The following is a 14223-nucleotide window of genomic DNA, read 5'->3' as shown; positions in this document are numbered from 1 at the left end:
TTTGCCATTAATTTCCTCATAAAATATGGAGGATATCAATGACTTACTCCATAAATAACTGGTTTATCAGTAAACAGTCTAGAAGAAATGATGGTATGGCTGGAAGTCAAGTGTTGGCTGATATTTGGACACACTGGAGAGAGGACTCTATTAATAGCAAAATATTTTCACCTGAAACTGATCTTCTGTAGAACCTTGAGTTATTTACTTCACTGTTTTAACACAGTATTTAACAGTTCTTATGATCTAACTGGTAAAACTTGAAAGAGGCTGTCCATGTACAAAGTTAATGCTACAGCTAATAAATACAGTGATTAAATATGATGAGGGGTGGAAAGACCATTGTAATTTGCCTCATTAAGATACTGAAACTATTCAAGAGCCCTATGTAATCAGTCAAGCCAAAGGATCTCCTTAGCCTTTTAAAGAAGAGATAAATGATTTTAAAAACACCCCAACACTTTACTATACAGAGGAGAGGAAGATACAGTCTTCCCATCAATATTTTGGGAAGAGAACTAAATATAAAATTACAAATATTCATTCTGGAGTCTGATCCTTCCCTCCTTTAATGATCATTTTATGTAATGGGGGTCAAGATGATTAGGGATCATATACCCAGAGTCTGTGCGTGGTTGACAGGTATTCACTCCTCTCCAACTCTTGTTTTGACAAATGAAATGTAGATTCCTTTACTTTCAGGAACACATTCTAAGTATTATACTGGAAACATATCCAGTTCATGCTTAACCTTCTGGATACAGACAGCCACGCTTTATGCTGACCCCCATGTAATTCCACTGCAGCCAGATTGGGCAGTACTGTAATCCAGTCTTTTCAGTGCCATGTCAATCAGACTCATTCTTAGCAGGAGTTGGATGATCTAAGGTTGCAAACTGTATTGGTAGCCTTATACCATGGCTCCTCAGTTTGCTAATGCTTGTTAGTAATGGTGGAAAAGGGTTAAAAAAATCTCCCTAGTGTAGATTGGGCCTTTTAACAGTCCTCATGCAAATTGTCTTGGAGGCAGTCTCAATGAAGCAGCTTCTGCACTGGCCCTGCCCTCTCCTCAGGGACAAAAGCAGCTTCTGGGCTTCACAGTCAGGGCGGGGAGAATGGTCATTATGATGTCACCAAGAGGGTAGCTTCATAAAGCTTTGCTAAATTCTTTTCAGAAGTTATTGAGCATTATTATTCTTTTATTCCTGAGTTATATTGAAGTAGCTCTCAAAGTCACATAGCAAGATCAGTTGGGGAGTGAAGGATGGGCTCATTGTACTAGCATTGTACTATTAGAAAGATGTCTATAATCAGAGAAGGGATCTTTGAATTGCTTAATTTAAAAAAAAAATCTTTTTGACTTCTTCTCAAGCTAAGAAAACGAACTAGACCTCAGTGGGGATTAACTCCGTGTCATATTTCAGGCTTCACCCCCCCGCCAAACTATGTCCCAAACTGTGGTGTTAGAACATTTTTTAAAATGAGGAAAAGTGTATTTTATTTCCCTTTCCTACAGCTCACAAACAGCTGACTTTGCTCAAACTTCCCAAAGTATTTACTTTCGGACAGAAACAAAGATTGGAAAAATCTCAGTCCAAAAGAATAAACTTTCAGAAAAATATGAATGACTGTAAAAAAGAAGTTAAAATGGAGATTATTTTGCAAACTGAACTACAGTGTTTATTAGGGGGAAACTGCTAGAGGTGACAGATTTTTCAAAGGCACAAATAGCAGTTAGGCACCCAATTCCCAATGACTTTCAATTCGGGTTGGAGTCCTAATTGCTCTCTATGCCTTTGAAAATCTCCCCTTATACTACCTGAATGTAATTTATTTATATTTCATTTCCCTATTTGAACCCTAATGTCTAAATTTTCAAGAATCATGTTTGCAGAGAGATTCTTTTTCAGAAAGCCATGCAGGGTTAATATCTTTCCTTTTGCAGTAAAAAGAAATGGATTTTTTTGAGGAATAGCTAGCTGATGATGAAGCTAAAGGTACAGGTATACAGCAGACTACATAATTTGGATCTAAATCCAGCAGTCTCCTTGATGTCAGTGGAAGTTAGTGCATGCCCAGCATTTCTGAAAATCAGGTGCCTAAACATGGACACTAAAACCTAACTTTATGTACCAAGATTTGAAAATCTAGGCCATTTCTTCCAAGTTTGCTCCACTTTCTCCATTTCATTTCTGTCTAATAAACTCGGGCATGAAGATTCTCATTTTTGGTCTCTTAGAGAATTTTTAACAAGTAAATTATAACAAGACAGCACCTCGTTGATATTTAAAATCAGTAACATTTTAAAATGTTTCTTTGAAAACAAAGCTTTTTTTTGTTTGTTTTTTGTTTTGGTTTAAAGAGAACAAAAATCCCAAATAATATCGCCTCCCCAAAATTCCTCTATTTGAAAGAGTTAGTCTGTTAATCTAGCGGTGCCACAAGTAAGAAGCAGGAAAGAGGAGGCCACAGATTGGTTTGCTCTATTAAATGACTTAAAATACAACATGGAAGTATTAGAGACCTAATTTTATCATCAAATCTAAATAAAGTTATGTTAGATATGTAGTAGGTTCAACAGGGCACAACCATAATAATAGTTTAAATGACTGAACTGTGTAAACACAGTCTTTGCTGCATTTACTGTGCAGAATGCAGTCTTACACTGTACACACACCTTTCAAATCTATGTTGATATTAAGAAGTACTTAGTAAAGGTGCTGGAGGAATGCAGTGAGGACTGAAAGTAAAAAGACTGTGTCCCAAATCCTTAGCTGGTGTGAACTGATGCAGTCAGTGGAACTATGCCAATTTACATCATTTGGGGATCTGGCTTCCTGGCTCTAGAACAGACAGAGATCAGGACTTTGGAAACTCGAAAGTTATATGGAGTAAAGGAACAGGACTCTCGTGGTGAACATAGATATTTAGGGACCTTTGTGTCAAGAATTCTTGGTATTTGATTTGATTTAATTTTTTTTATGTAATAAAGTTTTTCACTAGAACAACATGCTTTTATTGCACTCTGGGTATATTCTCTTGACAAACATTCTGTATTGCTAAGTGTTGCAGGGCTTGTTGGATCTTCAGAACCTCTGTGCTTTTATGACCTTGTAATCACTATTGGCCCATGCATTACCCCATCTACTGTTATTTATTTGTAGACTCTGTTTTATCCTTTCTTGCCGGTTGGAGTAAGAAGGCACTAGTGCCTGCAGCATGGCTTCTGCTAGCATGTAAGGGTGAAAAAATTCCTCCCCTTGAACCTTCATCACTCAGACAAAACAGGATATGATGTAGTGTGAGGCTTGAAAGAGAGTGGATTCTGTTATAATCAGGTAACTCAAGTTTAGCAAGAAAATTTTTTTTTTTGAACAGCCAACAGAAATTCTGTGAGGCCTGTGTCCTGCAATTGGATCTGCACAGGCAGCCCTTTACAACCTTGGAGGACCCCACTGAAATAATTTGATTGCTGGATTGGGGCTTTAAATCAAGAGCCAGATTCTGATTTGTTTACTTATGTCAAGTTGCACCTTAGTTCACAAATAGTCTCACTGAAGTCTACTGGACTATTTCTTAAGGTACTAGTGAGAATGAATAGGGGGATCAGAATCTGGCCTTAAATGCTACATTTACGATGCTAAAATGAAATTTTGGTGAATTGTTTATAACACATTAAACACAGCTGCTGTCTTACTACTTCCTACTATTCAATGTCTTTTCTGTTTTAGCAGCATGTGTTTCATAACTTATGAAGCTTAAACAATATTATCTTTTTGTCAATAAATGTATACATTTTCTTCTTAGTATAGAGAGACAAAAATGTAAATTGAATCTGAATTAGAAATATCTACTCACCTAAGAAGCCCTTATCCTTCCATATAACCTTTCCAGGTTTTTTCCTGCAATGCTGTTAGTTAGGAGAGGACTAGATTTAATCAATGATTGATATTCAGTCTGTGCTGTTTCTGTTTAGTGCACTCACTGAATATTTAAAGAGTCTTTGTTTGTTTTTGGAATATAGTGATTGTTTCCCTCTCTGATTATATGCATTCAATCCACTGAAACAGAGGTGACATAGAACTGGGAACCTACTCAGAATGCAAGCTCAAACTTAGGTGATCTCCTCCCCCAAATTCAACCCCAAAACAACTTTCTTGTGAAATGAGTTTATTTAAAATATGATCACCATACTGAGACATTACACTCCATACTCTTTATGGAAATAGGGTTATGATATGAATATGGTATAACTAAGATATACTTTATGCAAGATGGGTCTTGTAAGAGATCCTTGGAAAGGTTATAATTTACTGAATATATTTATCCAATTTGTATGCATGTATCATTTTTGTATCTGATGCTGGGAATATTGACCATGTCTCTGTATTTCAAATGTGCTATGTTGGACGAGGCTAAATAATGTTAGTGTCTTGTTGAAGAAATGCACACAAGCATAAAGATTACCCCAGGAACTGTGGGCAATAGAAAACTCTCAGAGAGAGCTCGACACAATGGGAACTGTTTGACATGGCTCAGATAGCTCTATACCAGGGGTGGGCAAACTTTTTGGCCTGAAGGCCACATCTGGATGGGGAAATTGTATGCAGGGCTATGAATGTAGGGCTGGGGCAGGGAACTGGGGTGCAGAAGGGAGTGCAGGGTGCAGGAGAGGTGCAGGGTACAATAGGGGGTTGGGGCTCAGGGCAGGGGGTTTGGCGTGCATGTGGGGTTTGGGGTGTGGGCTCTGGCCCGGCACCGCTTATCTCGAGCAGCTCCGGGGTCACAGTGGTGTGCAGCGGGGCTAAGGCAGGCTCCCTGCCTGCCCTGGCTCCGCGCCACTCCTGGAAGTGGCCAGCATGTCCGCCAATGGCTCCTGGGGGTGGAGTGGGGCAGGCGGCTCCGCCGCGCGCTGTCCTTGCCTGTGGGTACCACCTCCAAAGCTCCCATTGGCCACGGTTTCCCATTCCCGGCCAATGGGAACTGTGGGGGGCAGTGCCTGCAGGCGAGGGCAGCGTGCAGAGCCATCTGTATCCCTACCCCCCAGGGGCTGCAGGGACATGGTGCTGGCAGCTTCCAGGAGCGGCGCGAGGCCAGGGGAGGCAGGGAGCCTGCCTTAGCTCTGCTGCACCATGGGGCTGGCAATCCTGCAGGCCGGATTGAAAGCCCTGCTGGGCCGGATTCGGCCCGCGGGCCGTAGTTTGCCTTCCCCTGTTCTACACAATGGGAATTGTTTGACCCAGGTCACAGCAAAAGAAGCTTTCCAGCCAGTTGGGGCCAGGAGATATAAAAGCGGGACAATGACAACATGAGTGGTCCTCACTGTCCCTACAATAACACATCTGAAAACATCAGAGGAACAAAGACTGAACTGTGAGAAGTGATGGTCCCAGGCTAAGACCTTTAGATGAAAACCTGGGAAAGTCAAGGTAACTTGTACTTAAAAATGAGCGAGCCTGTTTATTACTCAGGATGAGAATTTGTTAATTTGTATCCTACCTATCTAGTGTGTAAGCTCAGTGTGTGGCTTTTGTTTATTTACTAAGGTAATCTGCTTTGTTCTGTTTGTTACCCCTTTTACCACTTAAAATCTGCCTTTTGTAGTTAATAAAATTTGTTTTGTTTATAATATAACCCAATTTCTGTAATTTCTAACTGGGGTGGAGGTAGAAGTTGTGCATGCCTTCCTCCGCATTGAGGGAGGAGGCAGATTTCATAATATATCTTTGGGTCTGCACTCCAAGGGATGTGGCCACCTGCAGGCTAGGGCAAGTGCCTTAAACTGAGTCTTTCCAGAGCTGATCGGCAGCTGGGTGTGGCCCTGCCTGTGTCTGTGCTGGAGGAGGCTTTAATAGCCTGGCTCAGGAATACAGGTTAAAGGGGGCCCAGGCTGGCAAGACAGGTAGACTCAGGGGTATTTCAGCACATCAGGTGGCATCCCAAGGGGTCCAACCCATCACACATACTATCCATTATTTATCTGGATAACAATATTCACATGCCAAGAGCTCAAGTGTAATACATGGATGTGCAATGCCACATGTTGCTGTTTTCAAAAAGAAAAGAGAATCAACTACTGACTTTATGTGAGGAACAGAAGAGAGGCAAAAGATACCTGGCCTAGAACAGATTGAGTGTTCCAACCCCTTTGGCATTCTCAAAAGATTATGTAGGGTAAGTTCTCTAGGATCACAGTACTGCTCATTAGCTTGTGTTGACCAAGACCCTTGGAATCACATGAGGGAAACTTGTGAAAGCAGGAGATAGGCCAATTGAAAAGAAAGTTCTACTTCTATGGAACTCATTCCTGCAAGAGCGCAGAGTGACCACAAATCTCAGGGCTAAATGTAAAACACATTGCTTTGACTTAGCTTTCCCACACATCAGTAAATAATGATGGAACAGGTGCAGAGAAGGGCTATTAGATTTTCCATTCGTCTGATCATGCTTTCTTCTGAGAGGAGACTAAGAGAGCATGGCTTGTTTAGCCTAACCAAACTAAGGCTGAGGGGAGATATGATTGCTCTCCATAAGTACACCAGAAGGATAAATACCAGGGAAGGTATTTTTAAATTAAGAACCAATATCGACACAAATGGATATAAACTGACCATCAATGAGTTTGAAATTAGACAAAAGTTTCTAACCATCAGAGGAGTGAAGTTCTGGAATAACCTTCCAAGGGCAGCAGTGGGGGCAAAAAACCTAACTGCTTCAAGACTGAGCTTGATAAGTTTATGTAGGGGATGGTACAATGAAACGGCCTACAATGGCATATAGCTGATCTGCGACTGCTTGTATCAAATATCCCCAACAGCTGGTGATGGGACGCTAGATGGGGAGGGCTCTGAGTTACTACAGAGAATTCTTTCCCAGGTGTCTGGCTGATGCATTTGCCAAAGTGCTTAGGGTCCAACTAACTGCCATATTTGGAGTTGGGAAGGAATTTCCTCCCGGATCAGATTGGCAGAGACCCTAGGTTTTTTCACCACCTTCTACAGCATGGGGGATGGGGTCATTTGTAGGTTTAAACTAGTGTAAATGGTGGATTCTCTGTAACTTGAAATCTTTAAATCAATGTTTGAGGACTTCAGTAACTCAGCCAGATGTTAGGGGTCTATTACAGGAGTGAGTGGGTGAGGTTCTGTGGCTTGTAATGTGCAGGAGGTCAGACTAGATGATCATGGTGGTCCCTTCTGGCTTAAAGTCTGAGTCTATGATGAAGAATAAGTCTACCTTTGTCAAAACAGGAGGCAGAGAACACTTACTAGATTTTAAAATCATGTGTGAAGCACTCAGATGACTACAATCGTGATATAAATACCTAGCCAGAATATAATGTGCATGCTATTTTGTTTGTGTTTTTAGGCTGTCTTTCCTAGGTACAGAATAAAAGAAATAAAGCAAGAAAAGCACCTCTAGCCGTAGCAGTTATTGAGAGTGTGCAACATGTCTGGAAGACATTGCCAGATTGTTAAAAGGGAAGCAAGAAGTGAAAATGGCTTTAGAAAATTCCCTTCCTCTTCTCTTTATTCCAGCTAAAGAAAGGCTGAGGGACTCCTTTAACCCCAACTGTCTGACAGGAGTGCAGATTCATTAGCAGCTGTAACTCTTTTCACCCATGACTGTAATAGCAAGGAAATCCCACACTGGCATTTTGAGCCCTTCTGTGGGCTCCCCGAGGAATCTGGTTACATTCTTGGAACTGCAGGTGTCAATCTTGATTACACATGCTGGAGTGCAGGGGCAGATTCCATCTCTTTTCTAATATATAAAATCAACATGCATATATATATTTTAACTGGTGAAGCCATTATTGATGCTTAAAGTACACTCCAGTTTGTGTAGTTTAGAATTACATAGGATGTATTATGAATTTTGGATAGTGTTTTCCTTGAAACGTGGAATAGAGTTAGGAGAACTTTTTGTATTTTATTCTATAATCTATTTAAAATGTGCTGCAGGAACCAATTGTTTAAAAATTGCTGCCGGAGGCTGGGAAGTGTTAACGTTCTAGTTGGAGATGAAGATGCAAAACTGTTGAGACACAAAATATTTAAGACTTAGAACATAAGAATGGCCATACTGGGTCAGACCAAAGGTCCATCTAGCCCAGTATCCTGTCTTCCCACAGTGGCCAATGCCAGGTGCCCCAGAGGGAATGAACAGAATAGTGATCCATGCCCTGTCTCCCGTTCTTAGCTTCTGGCAAAGAGAGGCTAGGGACACCATCCTTGCCCATCCTGGCTAATAGCCATTGATGGACCTATCCTCCATGAATGTATCTAGTTCTTTTTTGAACCCCATTATAGTCTTGGCCTTCACAACATCCTCTTGCAAGGAGTTCCACAGGTCAACTGAGCACTGTGTGAAAAAAATACTTCCTTTTGTTTGTTTTAAACCTGCTGCCTATTAATTTCATTTGGTGACCCCTAGTTCTTGTGTTATGCGAAGGAGTAAATAACACTTCCTTGTTTACTTTCTCCACACCAGTCATGATTTTGTAGACCTCAATCATATCCCCCCTTAGTCATCTCTTTTCCAAGCTGAAAAGCCCCAGTCTTATTAATCTCTCCTCAGCTGGAAGCCATTCCACATCGCTAATCATTTTTGTTGCCCTTTTCTGAACTTTTTACAAATACAATATGTCTTTTTTTGAGATGGGATGACCACATCTGCAAGCAGTATTTGAGATGTGGGCATACCGTGGATTTATGTAAAGGCAATATGACATTTTCTGTTGTTTTATCGATCCCTTTCTTAATGATTCCCAATATTCTGGTCGCTTTTTTGACTGCTGCTGCACATTGAGTGGATGTTTTCAGAGAACAATCCACAATGACTCCAAGATCTCTTTCTTGAGTGGTAATGGCTAATTTAGACCCCATCATTTTATATATATATAGAGAGAGTTGGGATTATGTTTTCCAATGTGTTACTTTGTTTTCCAATGTGTTACTTTGCATTTATCAACATTGAATTTCATCTGCCATTTTGTTGCCCAGTCACCAAATTTTGTGAGATCCTTTTGTACCTCTTCACAGTCTGCTTGGAATAGTAGTTTTGTATCACTGCAAATTATGCAACCTCATTGTTTATCCTTTCCCCAGATCATTTGTGAATATGTTGAATAGGACTGATCCCAGTACAGACTCCTGTGGGACACCACTATTTACTTCTCTCCATTCTGATGACTATTTATTCGTACCCTTTGTTTCCTATCTTTTAACCAGTTACCAATCAATGAGAGGACATTCCCTCTTATCCCATGACAGCTTACATTGCTAAAGAGCCTTTGGTGAGGGACCTTGTCAAAGGCTTTCTGAAAATCTAAGTACAATATATGCACTAGATCCCCCTTGTCCACATGTTTGTTTGACCCCCCGCAAAGAATTCTAGTAGATTGGTTAGGCATGATTTCCCTTTCCAAAAACCATGTTGACTCTTCCCCAACAAATTATGTTCATCTATGTGTCTGACACTTTTGCTTTTTACTATAGTTTCAACCAGTTTGCTAGGTACTGAAGTCAGGCTTACCGTCCTTTAATTGCCAGGATCACCGCTGTAGTCCTTTTAAAAAATTGGCGTCACATTAGTTAACTTCCAGTCATTTGATACAGACGCTGATTTAAATGATAGATTACAAGCCACAATTATTAGTTCTGCAGTTTCACATTTGTGTTCCTTCAGAACTCTTGGGTGAATACCATCTGGGTCCTTACAGTCTGGGTGACTTATTGCTGTTTAGTTTATCAAATAGTTCCAAAATCTCTTCTAATGACACCTCAGTCTAGGACCGTTTCTCAGATTTGTCACTGAAACAGAATGCCTCAGGTTTGGGAATCTCCCTCACATCCTCCGCTGTGAAGACCAATGCAAAGAGTTCATTTAGTATCTCTGCAATGGCCTTATTGTCCTTGAGTGCTCCTTTAGCATCTTGATTGTCCAGTGGCCCCACTGGTTGTTTGGCAGGCTTCCTGCTTGTGTGGTACATAAAAATTTGTTTGCTATTACTTTTTGAGTCTTTGGCTAGCTGTTCTTCAAATTCTTTTTTGGCCTTCCTAATTATATTTTTTATATTTCACTTGCCAGAGCTTATGCTCCTTTCTATTTTCCTCACTAGGAATTAACTTCCACTTTGAAGACTTTGAATATTTCAAATTAAGCTAAAAAATCAGAAGGATAAGAACTATTAATTATGTAATGATTACAGCAAATGTACATAATATTTTTGTATATGGTATGTTGAAATATTTTACACCACCACATATAGACAATGGGAAAAGAAATGAAACTATGCTGAGATATACCAGCTGAGGATCTGGCCTATATTTTTCTATCTACAGATCATATTTAGAAAAATGCAACTTGCATTGGGCACAGCCCTGCATTTCTTGTGTTACAATTTCTACTATTTTCAGTGTGAATTTTATTTGGGTACATTGACCTTGCAGGATTAAGACCACTATTAAGAACATTAGAATTATGCTGGACCACATGGTTATGCAAAATATCTACAGAATTGTTTTGACGTTATGCTGAATTCTGTAGGTACTAAAAGTGTCAAACTATCTACTTTCATTGCTGAAAAAATTTCAAATATGTCCCTGTGCAAATAAAAGCTTCTCCTTTTGGGGCAGACCTCCTCTGTGGATAACTGACACTCCCCTCCTCCCATGTGCATGTGCTAAGCATTATAGAGCACTGATATGTAATGCACATTTTCTTGCAAAGATGGCTTATGTGATTTCTAATAATAGACGATGTGTTTCCAGTTTTGAAACTAGGACTGTGGCTTTGGGGTTTTGTGAACAGGAAAAAGGACTTTGCAATCAAACTGTAAATGCTGCCATTCTGAGAAGGTGTAAAAGCTGAATGCTGATTTAGTGGAGACCTTGGAGAAATGCAAAACCAGTTGAGCACATGAGAATCTTTCCCCTCATCCCCATTTTAAAAAATAAAAAAATCACAGTACCAATAAATCATTTTAAATGTCGGGGGGGGGGGGGCGGGCAGACATAAGACTTGGAAAGAATAAACTTAGTAAACTCCAAAACAATGATGACTGAAAATTCTCTAGTAGTGTTTCCCATCCACAAACAGGATTTCATTGAAAAGTACCACCTTCAAAATCAATGCCTCTCTGCACTGATAAAACACAGTACTATGCATGTGTCTCTAGTAAAAGAATGCAACCTTTATTGAACTATGTTTATAAGATCTTTGCTAGGTCATGTTATGTTCTGACAAGCACTAGCTGCAGACACTGAGTAAGAGCAGTGTACATTTTGGCTTCCTACGTTGAAATTGTTTCAGCGTCGGATTACTGCTTTGCAAATGAATAGCATTTTTTTTCTGAGGTCTTGTGGTCTACTATTAATACATTTTCAAAATGGAAACCTGATGGATTAGATCATTTTTCCCTTGGTTTGTATCCCTAGGGATGGCTAACCTATGTTGCTTGTTTTAATTAAATTACCACATTTTCCATATGATTAAATGCCTGAATAATGAAGACTTACGGGACTGAATTTTAATGCACCATACATGAATATGAGCAACATGGGAAAACATATGATTTTATTTTAGGTGAAATCTTTTAGTAGCAAATATTTCACCTCCTCTTTTCAGATCAAATTTAAGTTGCAGAACAGCAGAGTAGAAAACTGAGTGTCAATGGTGTTCAATGGATGGGAACAAATATCTCTGAAGGAAGCATTTTGGTTAATAGGAGAGAAATAGAAAATGTTAGTATATTCTGGTGATGTGCCAGGCAGCGTTTTTATAGTTATGGCACAGTATGTTTTGGATCTCAGAGAAAGAGGCCACTTACCATTCTCAAACAGCCAGGTATGTCTTGCAGCAATTATAAAAGGACTAAATGCCTTTTGATTTCACTGAGGGGTTGCATGGGGTTTAAATCAGATCAGTATTTGGCTTAGTAAGGATTGTTATGGGGTTTCTGATCTAAAAACCATGCATGCCACTTTAAATTTTAAAATTGAGTGGTATGTGCAGTTATGTTTTGCCTGTTACCATCACAGGCAAAAAAAGAACAAGTAGCTATTGGAATGGAACACATTAGAAAAACTCCTGAACTTTAGTTGTGAAAAAAGTTGACATTGTGTGCAAAAGTTTTCTAGGTATATTTTTGTATTCATGTTATTAGGTTTGCATATGGGAGACCAGCTGCAGGCTTGGTTGCAAGAGTGAGAGTGGTAAGAGGCAGGCTCAGTTACCTGCAGTGAAGCACAGCAGCACTTACAGAAGTGGTTGCTTTTGATGCTGGTACAATTTTTTACCTTATCTGACTCACTTAATTAAGTAGCTGTCTTAATTAAAAGGGGCTAATGCAAATGAAGGATGAAATTAGAATATACAAGGAAAGAAAAATCAAAGTGTGTCCCCTGCAGAAGACAAATGGATATAGATCTCGTGAGAACCTCCCCAATCATTATAATGTCATATCAGCTGATTTTTTTGGCAGTTCAAAATAGTATGACCTATCGAGTTCCTTCGTTCAGTCCTACATTTCTGTGATTATTTTCATTCACTACTTTCTGTTTTCATGACTCTGTACTACTTGGTTCTTGCAGGGACCATCTTTAGTTGTTCCAGAATACCATGAGAGATACTGCCCAGAAGGAATCTCTGGAGAGAGCCTGTTCTAACTTTGTAGCTCCAGGATGTGCATTGAGCCATTTTAACTTTGGGATGCTTAAGTATCTAGCAGTTCTAATCAGTTAGTGCTTTCCCTATCACTGATACCCTTTTGGAGCTATGTCCGCACACAATGAATGGTTAAATAAAGTGGGGAGCAACATGTTCCACCTTAGGGTCACTGAACATAATCAGACAATCACAGAAATGTAGGGCTGGAAAGGACCTCAGGAGTCCATCCTTTCTTTGGTCCATCCCTCTGCATTATGGCAGGATCAAATATACCTGGACCATCCCTGCCACAGGTATCTAAAAACTGTGTTTTTAAAAACCTCCAAGGATGGCAATTCCACAATTTCCCTTGGTAACTTATCCCTGTATTTAAATGTTCTTTTAGTTAAGTTAAATATTAGGAAATACTTTCTAACTCTGCCTAGCTGCCGCAAAAGATCTCTCTCCTGGAGGGGGAAAGGCTTTTTTCCCATAAATAATGGCAATGCTTATTGAATGCCAAACCATTTAAAACAAACAAACATGTGAGGGGAAATGTGACTTTGCCTTCTAATGTGTAAAGCAGACTTTAAAAAAAATGTTAGCCAGCAAGGGAGTGCTCAGGTGTTTATGCCATGTCAGTTACTGACAAACTTGGGTTTATTTTGCAAGGCTCCAGTGTTGTCATGGAACAATTGGAAAATCCATCAAGTAGTGATGATAAAATAAAAATTCACTATGAAAAACAGAGATCATAGTGGAAATGAGTAGTACTTCTAACTCTGTGTGTGTGTGTGTGTGTGTGTGTATATATATATGTAAAATTTATATATATAAAATGTTTAGCCTCAAGTTCCCCATCTAGACCTGGATATCTAGGAGTTTAAAAAAATGTTAAATATTAATTTGAAGGCATTTCATCCCATCTTAGTTGTTCAGAAACTGCCTCTTTTGCATAACTTGTTTGACTTTGGAAAGTCTAAGGACTTGATCCTATCCCATTCATGTTAATGAGAGTTTTCCCAATGACTTGGATGGAAGGAGGATCGAGTTCTAAGTGTCTAACTTTATAAAAAGTTATTTTTGGAGGTTCTGGGGGTATGTTGACTCTCCTCCTTTGTGATGTTCTACTAGGATTGCTTCAGGAAATTTGTAGATGTTGGTGCCCATTGTCCTCCATAGATTCCAAGGCCAGAAGCATAGACACCGACTCTGTGGGTGCTCCATGGCTGGAGCACCCACGGGAAAAAATGTAGCAGGTGCTTAGCACTACCGGCAGTCAAGTTCACCCACCCTCTCCCAATGCCTCTCGCCCACCCATGGCCCCACTGGTCAACTTCTCCCACTCCCTCCTGGCTGCAGCAATCAGCTGTTCTGTGGTGTGCAGGAGGTGCTGGGATGGACAGGGAAGGAGTGGGGAAGGAGAAACACTTGGGGGAAGGGGCAGAAAGAGATGGGGAAGAGATGGGGCGGGGGTGAAATGGGGGTGGGGACTTGGGGGAAGGGGAGGGGGTGGGGGCAGGCCTAGGGAGGAGGGGGGGTTGAGTACCTCCAGGGTAGAGAAGAAGTCGG

Source organism: Lepidochelys kempii, chromosome 4 (assembly GCF_965140285.1).
Source record: "Lepidochelys kempii isolate rLepKem1 chromosome 4, rLepKem1.hap1, whole genome shotgun sequence".
In the NCBI taxonomy this organism is placed as follows: Eukaryota; Metazoa; Chordata; order Testudines; family Cheloniidae; genus Lepidochelys; species Lepidochelys kempii.
The sequence above is the reverse complement of the archived record's forward strand: the minus strand, read 5'-3'. Positions refer to the sequence as shown.